This window comes from Rhea americana, unplaced genomic scaffold (assembly GCF_003343005.1).
Source record: "Rhea americana isolate MKP2758 unplaced genomic scaffold, rheAme1 scaffold_6, whole genome shotgun sequence".
Lineage (NCBI taxonomy): Eukaryota > Metazoa > Chordata > Aves > Rheiformes > Rheidae > Rhea > Rhea americana.
Window position 1 is genome coordinate 10,860,988 of NW_028186756.1, and position 24,024 is coordinate 10,885,011.

Here is a 24,024-nt window from a genome sequence, read left to right on the forward strand (position 1 = left end):
AGGGAAAGGGAAAGGGAAAGGGAAAGGGAAAGGGAAAGGGAAAGGGAAAGGGAAAAACACTTTGGGTGATGCACAGAAAGTTAATACCAAATAGTCTAGTAGTTGTTTAGTCAAGGCAGAAGTAATTTTCTAAATGTATTCTAGGCAAAGAAGAGAAATGTTAAGAAATGTTCAAACCCTGGATATCAAGCCATTAAAAAAATCACTAAGAAGTGAATCTGACTGAATTGTTCTTATTTTGCTTGCACTTGTACATCTAGTAGAAATAAGATATCAGTAAATAATTCCAGAAAGTTAATAGGTGATATCTGAAGGCTATGGCAAACCTAAAGTAAGATCTAAAAAAGGCCTAATCAACTTTGACAGGTAACCATTAAATGAGGAGAGCATCAGTTAAAAAAGAAAAACCACACATCATGCACAGATTTTAGATTTATTATTTAGTCCATCTGGAACTGCACTATGCATTACAGCATACAGAAAATACAAACTAGTTCTTTCCTGAATAAGTGTGTTTCTCTATGACTGTGTCTCACCTGTGATGATAATCTGCCACTTCCAATTAGTTTCAGCACAGAGAGATGCTGAGCTGAGGCTGTTTAAAATGCATAGCTACAGATGCATTAAAGCCTATCCTTGAGTAACAGTTTTACTAAGACTCTTCCAGAGCACAATAAATCTGTTAGCAGGAGACAGATTTTAGGGAGACATCATGCATGCCAGATCCGTGAGTCGCACCTAATCAAGTTGTAATAGCAAACACAATAAAGGAAAGGCTGATATGCAGCCTGATAGATTATTAACCTAGGGAAATATAATGAATCCTACATATTTCAAGTAACTAAAAAGAATAATATTAAAAAAGGCAAAAACTAAGTCCAATAAAATTAACTAACCGAAGGGTCGTTAGGTATAACCTTAGAAGTAGAATTGTCCTCAACACTTCCTCCTAGAAAGAGCCTAAAAAGAAAGTGGTTAATCAAATTGTTAAGTTGTTCTTTTTCGATCAACCAAATAGAACTGAAACATCAAATCTGGTAAATGTTGTGGATATTAAAAGGATCAAAGAAGTCCTGAACTATGAAGAGGATTGTCCCTGAATACAAAGCAATCTGGACTGCATGGTAAGGTACATAGAATTAAATAATTTTATTTTGATACAGCCAAATATAAAGCCATCTCTTTAGTATCAAAGGATGATGGTAATACAACAGCTTCTCTCCTGTAAAGCCACAGTATTGAGGAAAGTATTGAAATTCAATGGATAACTAGCTGGGATGTAAGATTTTTATGGAGTTCAAAATGCCTAACCCTTAGATGGAAACAAAAATCTCAAGGAAGTGTTAAAGATATTCTGTATTTTCATTTGGTAAACATATTCAGAACACTGTATCCAGTTTTGGCCACTCACTAAAAAAAACAACAAAAAAAACCCTTACACTGAAGAAGATTGAGATATGTTCCATGAGATCGGTTAAAGACCTGGACAATATGTATGGGAGACTACAGTAGCTCAGCACGCGCCATTTATCAAACATATTAATGTCAAGCCTTAAAAATCAGCTATTATTCTGTGGATCAAAAGTTTGACAGTTGGCTTAGTCTACCCCTGTCTACCAGAGAGAAATGTAAGATTAAATAGCTGGAAGCTAAATTAGAAATAGTCAAAAATAAAGTTCAATTTTGTAATAGTGCCAGCACAGGAGCAAGCAGAAAATTTTAAAATAGTAGCTCTCTTAAACAAAGATCAGGTGTCCCCCCGCACCTCCCCCCAGAAGATCTGCGCCAATTCAAACAAAAATTAATTCATGAAGTCAGACTAGATGACAACAATCCTGCCTTCTGGCTGCACAATCTATAATCTAAATCTTCACAGCTATTGGTCTTGGCATCTTACATGAACATATATTTCACTTAATGGGATTTTTTAAATTGAGAGCTAGTTTTGGAAAAATAACTTAGAATGATTGTTTTTCTTTAATAAAAAAGAATTTTTGTCTGCGTTTGAAGAGGGTTTTTTTACATATTTCTTTTGTTTCCACTTAGAAAATAAAATAAGCTATTATTACAAATGTAATACTTTCAAAATTTATTTTTACTGCTAAAGTCATCTTTTTTATACTTACATTTTTCATCAAAATATCACCTATCATTTCTGACATGACATATAAAGTATCAGCAATGCAAACTCTCATTCCCAAACACAGACAACTTCTTATTGTGATCCAATTTTTATTTAAATGAAAAATAAATTATTAAAACTAAATAAAAATGATATAGTAAGAATATTTCAGATAGCGTTAGCCTGATTATAACATTCTTAGATTGAATTACATGTCATTCTTCCATGTCACCTTCACATATTACACTGCCTTATCTTCTCCGTTCTTTTTATATGCTACTATTAATATTTAACTATTGAATGTCTATGACTAGATGCTTAAAGATTAGCTGACTAGGAAATAACTATTCCTGTAGTTACTGTAGACCAAGCTATATTCTGAATCAGAAAGTACTTCTATCTAAATAGTAAGTCTACCTATGTCTTTGCTAGTCGTAATACTTACCGGCGACTGGGTTTAGACAGTCTCTCAAATAGCTCAATTCCATACCATGTAATAATATTTAAGAAGTTAGATGTGAATAGTCCTATTGATTTCACAGGTTTAATATTAAATACGAGCTTAAACACTGTGCTCGAATGCAAGCTTTTCCCAGGTTTTCCTGCCCGACGGCCCCGCGCTCACCTTCCCCCGCTCCGCGCTCCGCTCCCCGCAGACCCTGCTCTCGGTCTGGTCTGCTCTGGCTTGTGCTTTTCCAGCTGTTAGCGTTTAACGAACGAGCGCTAAGGAAACCGTCGTCCTCTCCGTAAACGCCCCTCCTGCCTTCGCCGCGGAAAGCACGCGCGCTTGCTCCGCTCCGCGGCGGGAGCCCGCGCCGCGGCCGGCGCAGCGCTGCCGCGGGGCCAGGCGAGGCCGGAGCGGGAGCCCCGCTTCCCTCGAGGCCGCCGGCACACGGCCCCCAGCACGAACAACACCCACGGGGTTATAGCCCAGCCTGAGCAAGACGCCCTTCACGTCTGACTCCTTTCAGGAAGTCTGCTGCCATCTTCTCAAGGACTGCTTTTTAAAGTTTGTTGTGACTTCTGAACACAAGGTTACTTGAAATGTAAGCACTTAGTCTGACAGCCCTTCTACAATACTCCTACAATCATTCATTTGGGTTTTCTAATAATTCCAAGCAGTATTTACAACGGTTACAATACTGGCAGTCAAAAACAAAGCCATTTTCCTACGGTACCATTTACTGCACAAACCATGGCTGATCATCCGTAAAATTGTATCTTTACCTGACCCTACCGTAGCATGTGATACAAAATTCCTTGAAACTAGAAAACAAAAGAAGGATATAGCAGCTGCAAATGAAAGGGGAGACATCCTAATTCTGAGAACAAAGCTGCTAGTTCAAAGAATTAAATCTAAAGCTAGCTAAAAAGACAACTGAACAAGCTTTCAGGGAAACTAACCCTCAAATAACCAACCACATGACACAGAAATTGTTTGGAAAACACTGTATTGTCATTTAGCTAAGAGATTTTTTTTACTGGAATTCTTTTTACAGTATCAGGCACAAATACTTGCACTTGGCCTAAAATTGATGAGAAAGCGTGTTGCCCAAAGGTTCGGGGAACGATCTGCATCCTAGGATTTAAAAACACACATTACCTAGCTATGCAATCCTATAACATCTTGAAGATTCATGCTATACAGTAGTAAAAAGGCTTTTCTTTCTTCTCCCTAAAAAAACATTTAAACCAAGCAGCATGACAAAAGGTGCATATTAGACAATGTTTCCACACTGAGGAAAAGCTATTGAAATAACAAGATCCAGATGTTAGACCAACTGAAGTTCCCCACCCTCAGAAACCCCCAAATTGTGCCTGGGATGTTTCATACAAAGATTGCTTAATTTGCAAACATGCATTTTCTTGCTGTGTGATAGAAAAAAAAAGCATGCTTGACAAGAAACTTGTTTTCCAGATGCATTAGGGTTGACATCTGTAGCAGCTAAGTATCAGGGAAATCCAGATACCATTAAATTATTTTGCACATGCTTTGCTTCATACAGCTTTCCCTGGGAATCACCAAGATGCACAAAAGAAATATGCCTAGCTTTTTTTTTCTTTTCTTTTCTTTTTTCTTTTCTTTTCTTTTCTCTTTTTTTTTTTTTTTTTTTTAACAGTGTCTGTAGTTACACTGGGAGAGGGAAGTTCATAGGTTGTCTTATAAATTGTAAATTTGCATCCTCATTTAGTAGAAACTAGATTCTCAAGTAGACCCACAGAAGGGGATCTCCTTCTTCAACAAATCAAGCTATTGAGCTCAGTAGCATTTATGGTATTCCACAACATATACAAGACAACATCTTTAAAATCTTCCCGGTAAAATCCAGATCTGCTACCGTCTTATGAAGTCCTGCAACAGAAATCTAATTCTCCATTAAATTTGACAGTGTAGTTCTGAGAACTACTGATGGGTGCTAATTTTTCTATGAAATTCTGTCTTATTTCAGGTGAGCTTTCCAGTTACTTTTTACAATCTTTAATTTTAAAGTTTGAGAATATATGGAAGGGCAAAAGAAAAAGACTTAGTTATGATTCGTCAAAAGCATACCTAGGAGTCCATTGGAATACCAAGCACTGCAAAAAATTAGAACCAGGTTCTAATTAAACATTTTATGAAATGCATTTTTAATCACTTATTTTTATTGCATCTTCTACACATTGCAACTAAAACCATGATCCATTGCATACACAGTAATAAATAGCCTGTGCCCCCAACGAGCCAATGCTGCAAGGGCACAGACAAAAGACTACAGAAAATGAGCCAGGCACAGATTGATGAAGGCCCTGATTCAACAAGGCATTTTAGCCTGTGCCTAATGTTAAATGATTGAGTAATCCTACTGATCTCAGAAAAGCCTATTCTTGTGCTTAAAGTTAGGAACCATCTTAAGTATCTTGCTGAATCAGACTACATTAATTTTAAAGGTCATACAAAGTGTCTGCAAACTAAAGCATTTCTCCTCGATTGAGGTCTAATGCCTTCACTTGGACAAGTTACTTTCTTGCTCTTTATATGCAGATCATTAAGACCATCTTCCAAAACCTTTCTTTGATATCAGCATCTTTTCTAAACACATAACTGTTAGATAAATCATCTGCACCTCTACAAACCTGAAAAAAATATATAAAATATTTCTAAAGAAAAATCTTACAACATTTGTAATGCACATGTATCTTTATGCACAAAATACTTCCAAGCAAAAGGATATGGGCAGAAAGTTATCACTGGGCAGTGAAATAAAACAGAATGAAAGAAACCCTCTCAAATAGTACTAACTGAACTTTTTTTAAAAAGCTATTCCTTTTACTTTTTCAGACTAATCTAGGAGGGATACAGAAGGACTGAAACTATAGCAATGATATGACTATAAAGATGTTTTAGTCATGTATTTCTAGGAATAAGCTTTTGGTTGATAATTACATGAGAACAGTTTCAAGACTCCTTACAAGCTAGTCCACAATGGATATTTAGACTGAGGATGGCTACCATGCTTACCATGTAATCAATAAACTACATTCAGAACAGACTTTAGAGAACAAATGAAATATGACATTAACTGAGACTTAAAAAAAAATATATATTTAACAGTCCAAACACTAAAAATTTAGATAAAGACTTCTGAATAAAACCCCAAACTCATATTAATTTCTTTCGGTCTTCTCTATGAGCTTTATAGCATTTGGTTTACTTCTGTGATTGCTGAAGGACTCTACTATTATTTCAGTACATTCAAGAATACATGCAGTACAGTACTCAAGAATATTGAAAATGAAACACCTACTCCCAAAACAAATGAAAGATTATCACTTCCATAAATTGGAAGATACCTGAAAATGGTAATAATTTCAATAGATCACTAGTATTTATAAATGAAGGATGTCTGATCTATAAGATTTGGGCTTTGTTTCAGGAAATTTGGAGTCATTTTCACTGTCATCTTCTGACACATTGCACAAGACAGTCAGACTATATTCTCAAAAGTAGTATGACTTCTATTTCTAAAATTTAAAATGTTACAACATATTGAAATACTACAGTAGTGGATTTTATTCGTACTTTTCATATTCAACAGCTAACCATCAGTTCTGCCCATAATTAAGGTTGAGTGTTGTTGGGGCATGAATTCATCTCACCTAAGTTTAACTAACTAGTAGTTATGTGTCTAAAATAAGGTTCTCCTTTAGGCTTTTCCTATAATCAGGGGAAAATCATTGATTATGGCCCACTAGAGCCATTCCTCTTACCTTAGCTAAACTCACAATGGAATGGGATGGGAGCAGATGGGATAAAAGGTTCTCTTAGAGTGCCATTTAGGGGGAACTGACATGCTAGATTAAAATAGATACAATTTTAAGCACGTTAAACTAGTGAGGTGAAACCAGTCTTTATTGCTCACAAAGTGAATGGTGCCATGTTCTTTAAAAACCACAAGTTAAAATATTGCCTTTAGGATGTAAGGTTTCAACTCTCCGTTTCAGCCTCCTCACATTTGTAAAATGGCAACAATACTCCCTTCCTAAGGGACTAAAGAAATAGAGTCACTAAGTCAGATCTGGAAAAATCTTATTTCATGATTGCTGCAAGTAGATACAGCAGTAATAAAAAACAATAAATGATAAAAGCTGAGACTTTGTCCTACCAAACCAGAGCAGTGATGCTTTCAGAACCTCCTTCCCATGATGACTGTGTTATAGACTTATTTTTTATCTAGTATCAGAGGGAATATTTCTGCCAAGATGGCATCTGATGACTGGCATCTGCTTTTGTGAAGGACTTCTCAGAAGATTCACACTTTTTTTTGACATTGAGATCTGCACTGAACTTGGTTTCTTTCAGCCAACACAGAACTTTATAGTAGGAGGATTCTGAACAAGCAAGTTGATATAATGCTGGAGATTAAGCACATCTTCTAATTATCACAGAGAGTATGATTTGCCATATTAATCCTTTTCTCCTCATAAAAACCGCTGAGATGTTAAACTTTAAAATGCAATGCAGGTCTTACACAAGTGAATTACTTTACTTATTTTCCATATATTATAGCTGAATAGCAGTTCCACTATAGTTATGGTTGAAAATCGCTTACTATTTAATATATGACTATTTTAAACTCTCTAAAACCTGCCTGCTGACTCAAATACTTTCAAATGGTTATGCTTCATGGTGGTGGCCAAAATACAGGGTAATATGGAAAACAGATTCTTACGATACAGGTCAGTTCCCCCCAAAATGAGTTAGCATCACCTTTTCCTAACTTTTTGCACAAATTCAGAACTTAAATGACAGCATTCAGCAGATGAGACAAGAAAGGAAAACTCAGCAACAACTCTACAATATTCCATAATATACATTTTTATACATTTTTAATTATTCAATATTTATATATTAGACAACAATAATGGAGTACTTTTTTTTTTCCAGAAAATAGCATATATGGAACTAGTTTTTCAGTCAGAACCTCCAGATATCTGTGATAATGCAGTTTGCATGATCAGCTTCTGTAGCTGCATTCACACTCATCATTTAGTAAAGGTATTACAGCTATGCATACAGAATAGAAACACATCAGGTTTATCCATTTTATTTCTCTAACCCTCAGGTTTTTCTTTTATCATCACTATTGACACTATCATAACAAAAACCTAAGAATGATTGTACTGGATCAAAGCACAGGTCCTATCCAGTCCAGAGTCCTGTCTTTGTGAGCTGCCAAAATCAGCATTTATGGAAGAGTGCTACCTCTACCTACCTAAGTTCTCTTCAACAAGACCTACTGAATTATCTCAAGGAAAGACTAGGTCACTATCTGGCTGGCCTGCAAACTTGCATGAATATTCCTGGGCTAGGAATTTGACACACTGCAGTTTGCCTGGGCACACGAGCCCAGGTTCTCAGAAAAACCTAGTGGGGCTTCCGGATGACACTCTTTGGGACTTGCTGCTACTGACTGAGCTAAAAGGTATTTTGAAAGTTAGAGATGGGCATTAGAATTTTGCAGTTTTATGACTCAGGTTTTATGAGTTTTTAAAGACTTTAAAAAAAGATTTTGCTTTCTTCAAGACCTATGTGTCTTTTGCTCATTACATATATACATACATACATATAATACATACATATATACATACATATAATTCTAGGTGCGTATTTTAGTCATACAAATGAGTGGAGCTAACTGCACAGTATCATCCAAGGAAAACAAGCAGAATTTGCTTGTTGCTTTGGTTGTAATAGAATACTATTACAGTAACGTCAGAGTGATTAAGGGTAATTCATAAAGGGGGGGGAGAAGCAGTGTCTTAGCTGCACAACAGCAAAAACATTGCAAAATACATTTGCTTGCCTAATACTCTAATTAGAAGTTTCTGGATCATATTCTTAGTTCCTCTGTACTACTGTACTACTACTCTGTACTACTACTACAGTAGAGAAGCATCATTTTATACTATTTAAGAATTAGGCAAATCCTTCTTCAAGACTCTGCACAAAATCTCATAGGATTTCATTTCCTCTCCATTTCCACTATATTTGTGATCTCCTGCTTGCTTTAGAGCAATTGGATGAATAAATGACAAAAATCTGTCCATGTCTACAGATTATTTAGATAGTCACAACTGCAGTATTGCTGTCAAGAGGCAGTAATCTAATTGTATTACATGCCTCCTCCATTAACTATTGTTTTTTTTTTTTTTGCAAAATAGCTAATAGGAGCATTAAATTACTTGCTGTAGATCAAAAGGTTAAGTATTACAGAACAAAGGGATGAATTTCTATACCTCAGCACTTACAAGGAATGAGTGGAGAGGGGGAAAAAAACCACCATCTTTCGTCTGATGCAAAGACTTGATAGTGCATTTTCAACAGTTGCTCCTTTTTGGATTAAAAAAGAAAAAAAAAAGACTGAATTAAATCCAAAGAATGTATTAAGGGGAGATCTATATAAAAACCTGTCTTATACCTTTACTCATATTGTTCAGCTTCCTATACCAGAAAAAGTGTTATGAAATTAATAGTGCAACTCAATCTCATAGTCTTTCTCATAATAAATGTGGCAAATATGCAGTAACAACTTGGTATTTTAGTTCTGTATGCTACAGTACATTCACTCCATTAAAAAAAAAAAAAAAAAAAAAAAAGTTAGTATACCAGAATAAATCATAGATTTTGAGATTATGCTCAAACTTACAGAATTTAAGTTAGTAGTACATAATAGGCCATTCAATTAGGCCATCTTTACATGCTGGCAAAATTAACAAGTAACATCATTTTTCTGTAACTAGTTTTTGAATAATTTTGTATTGTGAGAGTCTTTTTCTAAAAATATGCAATGTTATTAATACAGAAGCACAGCTTTCAAGAAGACAGAATGAAAGAGTGTAGAGAACATAAGGCAGGAAAGAATAACTTGTTAAAAACACTAATTCTGAAGGCTACTGACTGAAAATGGGTACATATGGAGGGAAAAGAGTTAAGAGAATTGAAGCTATCATATCAAATCAGTATGACAAATAAGTTCATAAATTGTTACTATAATCTGTTTGTAGAATGACCAAGATAGAATAAAATAATAATGACTAGTTCCTGGGGACTGAAGTGATAGACATAGATAGGATGAAAATAGCATAACATAGTAGGGTTACAGGATCTTTATAACCATGAAGCTGATAAATCTTCATTTATAGGTTCCACAGCACCGCACAGAATCATGACTCTACACATTAGCAACTTCATGAAACAGGGTGATTCCTAAAGATGTTTCGAACAATGATAACTGGTAACATTTATAAAACATTATTTAAGAGTGTTTAGTTTGTCCTGAGTTCAGGTACTGAAAAGTTGCCTTGATTTCTCTGCAGGAACTCAATCAGCTAAATGAACTAACAGCAATTATTTTAAATAATTCATTTGACCTTAATGTTTCATTACTTTAGAGAATAAACTAGAAACAGAAAGTTTCAACTTACGATGATCCTCAATTTATGACGGTTGAGGGAGGTGATCCTGCCCCTTTACTCAGCTCTGGGGAGGCCTCATCTCAAGTACTGGGTCCAGTTCTGGGCTCCCCAGGACAAGAGAGACATGGAGCTACTGGAGAGAGTCCAGCAGAGGGCTACGAGGATGCTCAGAGGGCTGGAGCACCTGCCCTATGGGGAACGGCTGCGAGAGCTGGGCCTCTTCAGCCTGGGGAAGAGAAGACTGAGGGGGGATCTGATCAATGTGTACGAGCACCTGAAGGGAGGGTGCCAAGGGGACGGGGACGGACTCTTTTCAGTGGTGCCCAGCAATAGGACCAGAGGCAACAGGCACAAACTGAACCACAGGAGGTTCCACCTGACCGTGAGGGGGAATTTCTTCCCTGTGAGAGTGACGGAGCACTGGACCAGCTTGCCCAGAGAGGTTGTGGAGTCTCCTTCTCTAAAGATCTTCAAGGCCCGCCTGGATGCAACCCTGTCTAACATGCTCTAGGTGACCCTGCTTGAGCAGGGAGGTTGGACCAGATCTCCAGAGATCCCTTCCAACTTCAACCATTCTGGGATTCTGTGATCCTCCAAATAACATACAACATGAATTAATGCCATGGGTAATAAAACCTTTTACTCTATCATGAGAACCTTGAAAGGACAAAGGAGCAGCAGCTCATCCCAGTAGAGAATCATGAAAAAATTAAACTAAACAATGTTAAACTAAAAGAGACATAGGAACTGAAAGTTCAGACAAGATACTATCAGCTTTGAGAATGCTGTAATTGGGAAAGACATCAAAACAAACTTATTGAAACCTTTTTGGTGTAAGATGACTTCAAATTAAATTTATTTCGGTACATAATTTATTATATTCAGCACTTCCATCACAGAAGTGTATTGCACCTACCGGCTGATTGCAATGAAGCTTATGCAAGTACAGATTGCAAGTCTCAGATGTTAGTAGCATTCATTACTCTGTTTTTGGTAAAATCTCTCACCAGCCCTCCCAGCTAACAAATAACAGAAGACTGACATTACTCTCACTGCAGAAAGAAGACTTCTTAAAATAAATCACCATCTGTCCCTTCCAGTACTATACATATTTTTTGCTTAAGTCCAGTATCTTCTGCTAACAATGTATCTGTTTCCCTCTGTCAGCTTATGGTGTTGCAGTCCTATTTGTGTGGACTGACTTTGTGCTTTTTTCATTACATAACTTTAGGTTCCTTACACTAGGTACTGTTAAGAGATTACGTTTGTGAGAACACCACAGCCCTCCCTACAGCAGCATCTAATGTGTCTCAACAACAGCCAAGCAGCTGTCCCCAAATAGATGCAGGATGAGTAGTAGAAGCTTCTGCAGAAGAATTCAGAGAATTCAAAAAAATTTTATACCTGATGAGTTCCATAAAAACAAAATATTCATACTTTTTATCTGTAGATGAAAACATTAGAGCTGGTGAAACTTCATGATGTTGTTCTGATATTGTGCTGAACACATTCAAGTGTGAAACCAGTACTGTGAAGTGAGATGAAACTAATAAATAGAAAGGCTGCCTAGTATTCGTCTGCAAGGAAAAGTCAGGATTGTTCTACTTTTGCTCAGTCTTTCAATATGATTTACATCTAAGAGTATCTATTAAAAACCTTGTTGCTTTTTTCTTTGATCTAAAGGTGTCAAAGAAGCATCTGTTAAAACACACTGCTTATTATTTCAAAAATCTGAATTTCCTTTGAAAGGAGAATCAGATAGAATGACATCTTTTTTAATGTATGACAAAAACGCTGTATATTAGGAATTAAAGAGATCAAGACAATTGACAATAAGACTACAAAGGACTGGTAAATCAACAGAATGAATGAAATGTTTGCAAAGGGAAAAAAACCCACCCACCATTCTGCTTAGATAAATGTGGAAAACAACACAATAGGGAAGAATAGTAAAGCCAAAACACAATAAAAAGTAACTGCACTAATAAAAAAAGAAAAAAAAATATGGGTATCCATTAATGGACTAGGATCATTATCCAAACGAAATCACAGTACTTATTTTACTTGTCAGTAGCCTACAGAACAAAGGGAACCTGAACACATCCAAAGAACAAAGTTAATTTAGACCTAGATTATGGGATTGAGAGAAGGTTTATCATTGAAAATAGTGAAGGATTGAACACAACTGTACAGACATCACATTCACTTGCAAATTTGCTGTAGAAAGGACACCTGGTGAAAGGCAGAGGCATTTACACAACTTGACTATTAGAAACAAGTCCTGGTGGTGTTCCTATGTTTTTATACCAAGTAAGAGATTCTCTAGAGCTCATAAAATCAGAATCAACCAAGAACCTTCCCTGACCTCCTCCAAAGCCAATCTGTTTTTTTCCAAAGTTTCTCAAGTAAGGCAAAATTTTTAAATTCCATTAAGAGTCAATGGAGAAATATCACCCAGATCTCAGATCTGCTAGCATTAGTCCAAGCTTTTGACTGATGCCAGCTGGAGGGGGCAGGAGGGGTACTGAAGGTAAAGCAAAATTGTCCAGTGAGAACACCTTCTATCACTCTCGCTTTTTGACATTTGTATATGTAACTATTAACTGAGTTCACTTGAGAATATGTCTTCACTCCACTGCAATGGCTGCTTGATATAAACGACAGTTATAAAGACATCTGCCAGACTTTTAACAAACGTCCACTTTCCACTCATCCTTCCTCCCCTCATTTGATACATAAGCTGTCTGCAGTTCTTTGCAGATGAGTTACTGAGAACGTGACCTAAAATTGGACAACTTTTTTTTGAAAACAAAATACAGACTCCCCTAAAGCACAGTCACCCTAATATAAAATAGTTATGTTTTTTCTTTCATTACATCAAGACCTGGATAGTTCACCTACAAACTAATAACCATGCTTTCTCATGGCAAAATAAATAAACCTGGAGATACCATGCAGAGCATTCCCAGAATAACTGAAGATTTTTTTTCCCTTTTGAACATTTGTCAACAAGCAGGATTATTGAACGAAATAAGTTTCCTTGACAGAATGATTTCAGCTTTTGAGAAAATGTATTCTGTCAACAAGACAGAGTAAGGATGTGACAAAATAATATGTCGAAGCCACTGAAGTGTTTGAGTTTTCTTCTCAAGCATAACAATGTGAGCTTGTGCGTGTGTGCAAAGTCAAAAGTAACTCTTCCGACATTATATGCATGTTTTCTCCTCAGGTGTCAAAGTCAAATACGAGGTCTGGCTACCTTTCTAACGTCTTCATATAATGAGCCGTGGCCAGAAACCAGTGCCATTTACAGAGACTGACCTCAGGACCTTTGAGAAAGTCCTTTCTATCTAAGCCAAACAATTAGCAAAGAATGAAGCAGCAAAACCAAAGGACAGCAACAGCCACAGTACATGAAAATGAATGCAGATTACAAATAGCTGAGCATTGCTTAGTAAGAGCTCCTAGGATACGACACTTAGGGAGCTCCTTTCCCACTCTAGTCTCATTCAGAATTTCACGCTCAGAACTGGAAGTGCTGCTCCTGCAGAACAGCTGCTAAGCTTCAGACCTACGGATACTTCACACTGGACACCAAATTCCTGCTAAAGCAGAAGTACTGCTAACGAAATTATTTGCTGGAAAAGCTTTGGCAGAAGGGGGAGTACCAAGAGAATGGGGAAGACTCCAGCCAGCAGGTTTTCAATCTTACTCGTTTTTACTGAATTCAGCTTCTTGGTGAGGGAATTGTGGTACTAAAAACATCCAGCACACACTTCTAAATCAATGCTGAGATTTAAATACTTCGTTCATGTCCTCACTATCGGATCAATGTTGGACGCTTATAATTTATAGATACCAACATATAAGTGCACTGATAGGGTCAGCAATGGAGAAAGCTAATAAAGGGAAGTGGGGGCAAAGAAAGGATATTATTTACAGTATGTTTTGCCTGCACTGGACTGCAGTCACCATCTGTATTTTTGACTGGGGTTTGTGCTACTGGATATACTGTCTTTTCTCGTAAGTACTATCTTCCCAATGGGAGATAGGCAAAAGAGGAATAAAAATAAATAAATAAAAAACTGTCAACTGTAAACAGGATAGCCCATGTTTCACAATTTTTTCCAGGAAATTACCTTTTGTGATTAAATTATTCAAAATAATTTTTATATTTAATGTGTAATTGTATCAGTTACATGTCATAGGCAATTGACTTCTCTGCTTCCACCTTCGTTTTGATGTTAAGCGCTCATTTCTCACTGGCCATATGTGAGCTTCACCGCAGGTTTTCTGTAGCATCTAATCTCTTTCGGTTAAGTTCTGCACTTACTAATGAAATAGTCAAAAGCAAAATGAAATATGTGCCTTTCCATTGATTAGTCTGGCCTCTGTGTGAGGCCCATTTGTTGAGTCCTCAGCATGTTCTTCACACTTTTTTTCTGCTGGAATAAGGCATAAAACAATAATAAAGAAGACAGAAACACATGGCATCAAAAGCCAGGTACAGTTTGTTCCACAATTGGGGTCCAAGTCTTGACATTAAGTTTTGCTTTTAGTAGTCTTAGTGAACACTACTGCTGAATAAAGTATGTACTTGGGACACCATTTCCAGCCAGACACCTGCCTAAGTATCACCTTTAATAAGTGATGACAATGGAATTTGAAGTCTCATTTTTGGACTAAATTTATGAGAGATTTAGGAGTTCTTCTGTGTACTTAGCATGAAAAAAAACAAAAACAACAAAAAAAGCTGACAGCACTAATGAAAAGCCTGCCAACATCATAATACTGGGAAATAAGTTATGAGGTATTTAGAGTTTTATGTTACAAATGTATCTATAATATGATGTAGTAAATTGAATGTAAGTGCAACTTGAATGACTGACTATATGAAGTGATAGTGTAGGAACCATTGTACATTAACTGCATGGACAAGTATATTCTATATACTAAACCAATTTCCTTTTTCTTATTTTTCTTCTTTAGCTATCTTTCTTACCAGGTGGCAAGAAATGCACAAACATACGAGTTTCAGGTTTTTAGTGCTACCTGTGAGAATCTTTATTTATGTGTATGGGATTTTCTGTTTTGCCAGTTTTTTTCTTTTTTCTATTGGGGGTAATTGGACCAAAAATAATGCAGAAAATAAAAATGTGGCATCACTGCTCATTAAAACTTCACGGTCACCCTCTCATGTAAATAAAATGGAAGAGACTTTCAGAAATTATTTCTTCCATGCTGGAATCTCTTACAACAAAATGTTGTAGTTGGGGTTGCTTTAATAGCAAGGTTTTCGATAATAACTTGTATTTTCTTTTGAAAAGCTAGTAAGCCATTGTGTCTCATGTTTCTGTGTTCCTATACAGAAATCCTACTCCTTCATCTAGAAGAACATAAACATCTCTAGTGCACACATTTCAAAACAACCAGACGTGAACAGAGGAAAGTTACATTGTCAGCACTGAATGACCAAAATGGTCAAAATTTAAGAAAAACACAGCTAAAACAATATAATCAAAGAAATTAGCATGGGAAAACTATAACAGCTCACCAACCCATTTTTCAGACTCTTGAAAGCCTCACGGAACCAAGGTAAGAAACACAGCCTATGTGTGCCTGTATGTAAGTACGCGTGTGTGTGTGCGTGTGTTGCAAAGCTGTCCCCCTACCTACAGGGCAGAAACTGGAAAGCAACTGGTCTTTACAGAAGATCAAACACTGGGTCTGATTCCAGCATTATAGTTTTTTTAAGAACCATCAGGTTCAACTCCTAAAACCAGGCTACAGGAAATCCATTTCACTCTTTTAATGTAAAACAAAGTATTAATCACAGCCAAATGAAAATCTGCTCTGCAATGAAAATTTTTATCTTTCAAAGGTCTGTTTCATTATCATCAAAAAAAAAAAAAAAAAAAAAACACACAAAAATGCTCAATTTCTTGAACTCAATTTCTGAGATTTATCTTGTATTGTCCAGAAAAGTCTAAGCCATATAGGCCAATGTTGGCTTTACAGCATATAGGCATTAGAAGTACTACTAATAAAATTAATTACTACTTTCTCCAGTTGTGAACAGTATTTAACACACCAAGTCTGTTCTAAATCTCAGAGGAATTCAATGCCATTAGGATACTTAGTGCCCTTACTCACCTTGTAAATGCAGCCTAAATCAAGGCTTATCCTTATTCTCATTCTTATAAGGCTCTATCCTTATTTCAGATGCTCAGTTGCTCATAGCAACAGGGTTTATCTGCACTTAGCACAGCTCCATTCCATCATTTCTCCACCTCTTCCTTTTTGTGGCCTACAGTATACATGGGTCATCTTTAAGAGGTGCTAATTTACAGGACACCAGAACACTGATCTAGGAATGGCAACAACCAATGATTTATCCCCAATACTTTATCCTCTTACTTACTGACTTCCCTGGTTTACAGCAAGTCCACTAACCTACTGAAAGGCTACAAGTTCTTCAAAATTGGGTGCCAAAGTGTACAGGCACACACATCTATATACAAAATAAGCAACTGCATATATGGATATCTAAAACAGGTGTTTCAGTATGTATATAAATACATACCTAATACAAACATGTATTTGTAACTTTTAGAAAGAAAATATAGATAGATTTATACCTAGAAAAGTCTTTTTCATGGCTCCATAATTCCTGCTAAAGTTCATCATTCTGTGTCCACTTAAAGAAAAAAGGCCTGATGAATTGCAAATTCAGTAAAAGCATGTTTTATATTATTCTTGCATAAAGAATGTGACATCTGAAAAAAAATGGATTTTAAGAATATAACTTTGTTATGGAAATACTTTGAAGTACGTTAAAATACTAAAAAAATAAAGGCCATAGCAGACTGCTAGACTCCTGTAACAATTTTTGTGTTTGTAAGTCTCCCTTGAGGGACTGTAAGTGGCACTTCAGCAGCCTGCGTTCTTAAAGCCCCGAGGATCCTAGAATTTAAGATCAAAAGATCCTTTAAAGAACAGCAGGTGCAAGAAACTTTTAATATATAAAATGTTGGAGACATTAAAAATAAAAAAAGAAATAGTTGCTTTTTCCCCTATCCAGCTATAAATCTCATGAATCCCATGAGTAGGTTAATCTTTGACACAGCCTAGAGCTACTTTTTGTTGTAAGAAGTTAAGCAAAGAACAGCGTACAACGTGCCACATACCAGTCTGGGATGTAGAGTGGTTTGGATTACAGCAAGTTACAGCACACATTAGGATTTCTATTAAAAATAAATAAGGGCTTCTCAACATTTTTCTCCTTAACAGGGAACAACAAAGGATACAGACACAAAAGTGAATATTAATCTTCCAGTTTAGCTTTGTACTAGGGTATGCCACAGAGCAAAGGGAAATAACATGAGCTAGTGCAATCAAATAAGTTTATACTGGCACATGGATGGCTTCTTATCATTTAGATCAAAGGATGAGCCTTACTGGATCAGACCACTGGTGTGTGTGTGATCCTCCCTTGGAGGCTGACATTGCCATATAATATACATCTAACCAATTGTGTGCTTTCGCACAAAAGCCTTTTGAAAAGTCCAGTCCAGCTGACTGAATGCTTCTAGCTATACATTTCACAGTCTGCGTACATAGTCCTGCACTTCCATATTTCCTTCTACTTGTTTTCAGTTTATTTGCCTTTGTAGTTGTAGCACATCCCTTTGTTTTCAAGCTACAGGACAAAAATTCTACCCCAGCACAACAAGCACTTGGCAGGGGTGGGGGTGGGGATATTACCAATTAAAAAACATAAAAGACAGAAGAGAAGAACTGGAAATCTAATTGATGCCACAAAACACAAAAACAGCTTGACAGTTGACATATGGAAGTCTTAACAGACACCCTTCAGATGGATTGGATTATTTTGCACCAAGAGCTCTCTTCATATTCTCATTTTCATCATTCTGCAGGGTAGGCCAGATCCATATAGTCACAAATCAAATACAATTTCTCCAGCATGCACAACAATTTGTATGCTAACAGTAGCTTTTTAACATACTCTTTACTTCAATCTGATGTTTTATATCCATATCACTGGTACATATTTTTGTTGCATAGAAAGATGAGGGTAAGTGGGTCTAAAGGAATATTTTCATTACCTTCAAGGAATAAAAGACATGAAAGGACAGTAAATAATAAAAATGCTTTCCAACAGAAGACGGTTTCTCTGTGGATCTAAAATCATGCAAATTAAAGCAAAGGTAAATAGCATGTTCATGCAAATAAGAAAAATAGTTACCAGCCGTAGAGTACACAAAATCTCTGTGTTCCCCAAACTTTTATATACAGTAGGCATAAACCATATTCTTTTTGCATTTCAGGGAGAGGAACCCTTGCTGGCAAAGACCTTTTTCACAGCCCCCAGGTCGCACCCCAAAACACCTGTCACTCCGCGGTTTAGAGGAAGAATGCCCCTTTTTCCCAAGTGAAGGAAGGAGAAGGGAACTCCTTCCGCTGCGACCTGTGGCCCCTATGGCTGCAGAAGGCCACAGCAGATCATTTTGTTCTGCAGGAAATGACACCAACCTCTCCTGCAACCTGCTGTGGGGCCACTCAGCCTTGGTTCAGCCCTCTTGAACCAGGCAGCTATTAACAGCCATAGACCTGTCACAGGACGCAAGAGGCCCTCTGGCCTGCTGTCTGTCTTGTCCGTGTACACTCAGTACCTTCTGCCTCAGAAAAAGCCCAGGACTGGAGAAATGAATCTTGCAAACATGAAGGAGGCACAGCTCTTCCCTTGCAGAAACTCCAGATGCAAGTCCCTTACCTGGGTGCCTACAGGTAGCGCAAGGCAACACCATCATAGGGCAGATGGGCAGTAGGCTATGTCAGACCTCATACAAGGATGGCAACAGTCCTGTCATCAAGGAGGACTTTTTTTTTTATACCACAGTGCGGGTATTAGTTCAGGACTGCACAGGGAACTCCTGGATAATTCACATGAACATCTGCAAGAGAAACATTTATGGTAGAGACTATCTCTCAGATTAGACGAGCAACTGATGCCAGTCTGTCAGAGGCTGAGAGCTTAAAAGAAATTTCAGTCTAGTGAAATAAATAGTAAGTACTGAAACTAGTGCTATGAATAAGCATAGCAAGAAGTGGTAATAAAAAAATTCACTGACTCCAAAACTGGGTGGAGATAGTGTTGCTTAGCAATTAAAGACAGTAGTGTCTGCTCTAGCAAATGCTGTAAGAAAGATCCATAATAGCTCTTCTGCAAGAAGAGTTTTTTTTCCTTTTTCCATTAGAAGCGGGGAAAACACCAACATCTGAGCAAAGAAACAGCATTAAAACTCCTCTGAACATGGAGCCTTTTTTGTTTTGAGAGAGAGAGACAACAGAATATGAAGAAAAGATATTTTACTTCAGTCTTGCCGTGTGACAGCTTTTGTGCGGTGGCCATCTACATTAATTCCGTACACCTGCCATCTGACAAGTCCTATTTGTTGAGCAGATAATTGTAGCTGTTTTATTTTCCCAGCAGTACACTATCACAAAACACAAGTGTTCAGCTTACTTTAGATATGTTCTTCCATACACAGAGGGTAGTGAATAATAGTGAAAACTGTTCAGCCTGACAAGGAAAGTATAAACATGTCATATCAAATACTTCTGTCTTTCTCAAAGTGTTCCTACAAAGCAGATACCATTTAGCTTTCATTTTTAGAAACAAGACTTCCAAAATAACTATGAGATAAGGTTGTATCTCAGGTACATATTCATAAAGTTTTCTTCTAGTTTTAAGAACTTAAATTCTTAAACCCCTAAAACCTAAAATGATACAGATTAACATTATACTTTGCAACTCTTAAACGCAGAAAAAATTTTGAAAATTCAAGGCACTGTATTACACCACCATCAGGTTATGGTATTGTGATCATAAATATCATCCCTTTACAAACACAGCTGTATTTTAAATGGGCTATTTCAACACAGATATCCCCTGGGATGAATTTTAATTACATTGTGTTTGTTACATTGCTTTCCGGAAGATTTGATTGTTTTGCCATGCAGCTTACAGGGTAGGAAGCAACGGCAAACTCACAGGCTAGATTTTATTAGAAAAAAACATCCAGCTGCTAACTTATTTGGCCACAGATTTTCAGCACTAGGGTCTACAAGTCTTCTGAGTGCAGCTGCACAGTCACTAAGGTAGCTTACAGCCAGGCTTACTCCTCATATTTCTCTCATCCTTTCTTAGACATCTATGATTCTTTGCTCGTGCCTTACAAGTATTTTCACAGGTCCAGAGAAGTCAGTCCAGGAAGTTAAATTATCCAAGTGTCTTTCTTCCATAGGGTTAGTTTTCAGATAAAAGGCTTCCTAAGGTGGCTACCTTACAACATGATGTGTAAATGCCAGTACAACACCAGATAGGAACATGTGGCTGGCAGCAGATGGGAGGACCACAAGACAGCAAGCTACATTTACATCAGCTTATACTGCCTTTTATTACAATATCAGATCAGAGGAGTATATATCAGATTATAGAGTGAAAACTCATTTTTTAATGTTTTGAAATTTATTATAGGAGCATTTTTGTCGCAAAGGAAAATTGGCTATAATTTCAAAGAGTACTGAAAAAAAAGTCAGTCTCCAATTTGCTTCTGTTATTTCCTGAAGACGACGATAGAATATGTGACAGTTCAAGGGCAGCAAGAGCACAGATTCCATCATTTCCAGGTAATTCAAGTGTGCAATTTAAAATCCAGAGAAAGATTGTCTTATCACACACCAACGCACATGTAGACAAGGACGTCATGGTTTTGTTCACAAAAACCTGAGCACGATCAATACTGCACATCACGTAAGGTATGCTACTTCATGGAATACAATGAAAGAACTTCCTCGCCTTTGGTAACTCATCACGATGCCCTCTTCTAATGTTGCACACAACAAGGCTGCATCTTCCCTCAGGGCTGGTTACATGGCACATTTCTAGGAATGCCAAGGAGTATATGCTATTCTTCAAATATTAAGATTAAAACAAAAACAAACAAACAAACAAAAACCCTAAGAGACAGAGCTACCAATATTCAAAGGCACTGAAAATTGCAACAGCTTTTTTGGCACTTAAATGTGGAAGAAAACAATTATTTAATAGCAACTCCATAATCGTGGGACTGTAAGTCCTCACTAAAATGCTGTCAAAATTTTCTAAAAAGAAACAAAAACAAACAGAAGCTGAGCTATCGATATTTATCGTGAAGAGAAGTCTTAAGGGGAAGAATTGGAAAAAACTGCCATACACAAAGGGTTTAGGGCAAGTAAACAGAGTAACAATTATACCCACTTTTGGCTAACCTACAGCACTGCACTAACCTGGTATTCTAACAGTCTACCACGACATTGAAGACAACTGTCTGTAGCAGTACACTGCAGGTAAGACTTGAGTTACTAATGCACTCACCTACTGCGTATTCCAGTATAGCTTGAAGAATCAGTGGGCATGACTCACTGTGGCCTGACTTCTGTTTTGTACTTGGGTATTTTTATTTGCTAAAATGATGCAAAAGCAGTACTAAAACAGAGAAATATATCACGTATCAGCATTTAGGCTTATGACTCCCTCCTTTTTAAATCAATGGCAAAATTCATCCACATCCCTTTTGTCACATACTGCTCCACTCAGACTCAAAATTCAATAAAAAAATCCTTTTAAGTCTGTATTTCCTTCTTATTTTTCCTTTGTTAATCAGGCAACCATTTACACATCAATGCTCTGCTTTTATAAACCCATTATTTCATCTCCACTGCTTAGATGAGAAAAGTTCCACTTTAACTACAAAGAAGAATTGTTGGAACTCACACTTTCATATGTAATTTAGATTTGATTTTTCCTGAAAATCAAACCTATCATTACATGGGTTATCACACCAAACTCCAAATATTACCAGTTTAATGCCTAAAGGCTGAATCTTGACAAGACTAAAACGCAACAGTAGATATGCATGTTTATCACCCGAACACTGGATTGGCCATGATCTTACTAAAATGTATCAATGGATTTACATTCAATACCGTAACTTTCAAAAAATTAAGCCTACGATTAAACAGCACAAGAATATGCATATCTACATACATAAGTATGCTCGGCAACCATGGCATACACCATTACCTGATTTTGATCGCTTTAAAGATTATTACCATAACTTCATTTTTAATCACTTTTTTCCTGTCACAGCAGAAACAAAACAAGTATCTTGGATATTATAGTATCTGGAGTGAATAAACAAGAATACAAAGTCTCACTTAAGGGCAAGAAATAAGGGGTTAAAATAATCTTGAACCTCCTTCCCTTCCTCCTTTTCCCTACCTGTTCTTTATTTGGTAGAATGTGCTACAAGCAGAAAGCACATTACTCCTAGTACAGTTAAAAGCTCAGCATTAAGGCAGAGAATTTTACAAAAATGTCTTCTTTCCAGGCAAAAAAAAATACCCAGATGTATCTGCATTTTAGAAAGAAACAAGTGCGAGAGTTGAAAGCATAATATATCAGAGGAGAATAAAACCCACCACCACCAAAACCCTCAACATTTAATCAGTCTTCCAAGATCTTTTTTTAACTGCTCAAGTTCCTTCTTTTCTCCTTTTTTAAGTCCAACCAGTTGATTATCATGACACATCTAAACAAGGTGATTTCTTTCTCCCTACTGAGACCTTTTGTCAGGTTAATAGCATCTTTCATGACTACTGCATTTTAATTCCTTAATGTGTATACAGTATTAATTGAGAGGGGGAAAAAAATCACTGGGAGTCTGTAACTCCAGTGAGATCTCATGAACTGTAGGTTTAGAGTTAGCAGGGTAACTGATAATTTACAGAATACGCCAACACCTTGAGGAAGGGCCACTATGAGGCGAAAGGTGACAGAAACGGAGACAAGGAAAGCCTGTGGGAACAGACAAAGTTATCTGGGACTTGTACAGTACAGAAATCATTTCTCCAAGAAAGGAAAACATGCAAAACTATTTAATTTTTAATCAGATTTTTAATATTTAAAAGCAAACTGTCTCTCAGTTACTTCTAACAAAAGAAGGCCTAATACAATACAAGTGGAATATTAGCTTAAACCAACAAACTGTTCCAGTTAAATAACTTGGCCCATAACTAATCTATATTTATTCTTTTTATATATGAGAAGCCAAGTATAAAAGAAAAAGTAGATGACCTTTCCAACTAACTAAGATAGTACACTTTAATTGGAGAGACATATACAAAATTACAGCTGTGGCTCTGTAAATTACTGTGTGTAATTTAATTGGCAAAGACCAGCATTCGCTGCCTTTAAAAAAAAGCACACAGTAATATAGATAAGCAATAATGCACTTATGCAAATAAAACTACCGGAACTCTGCAGCAAAATCAATTTATAAATGAGAAAAACAGAGAGGAGCACTGCCCGAATTTTGACAGCGGCAGAGGGACAGAGATGAACTTTTCCGTCCCCCTTCCCCGGCGGCGGCGAAGGTCACCGCTGCTACAAGCTCTGGCCCGCCCAGGCGGGCGAGCTAACCGGGAGCTGCCCTCACCCCCTGAGCTCTGCCCACCTTCCGAGACCAGAGGGAACTCAGTGAAACTATTTCTCAAACAGTTTCTGCGCCCGCTACTGCACGATGCGCTTCTGAGGTCTTTCTGCGGCCTGCGAGGAGGAGAGTGGAGATGGGCGGGGGGCGGGCAGCTGCCTGCAGAGCCAGTCCCCGGCCCACCGAGCCCCCGGCCCACTGAGCCCCCAGCCCAGCCAGGACCCTGCAGAGCGAGCCCCTGGCCCAGCCAGCCCCCAACCCAGTAAGCCCCCAACCCAGCCAGGGCCCCGCAGAGCGAGCCCCCGGCCCAGCCAGCCCCCAGCCCAGCCAGGGCCCCGCAGAGCGAGCCCCTGGCCCAGCGAGCCCCCGGCCCAGCCAGGGCCCCGCAGA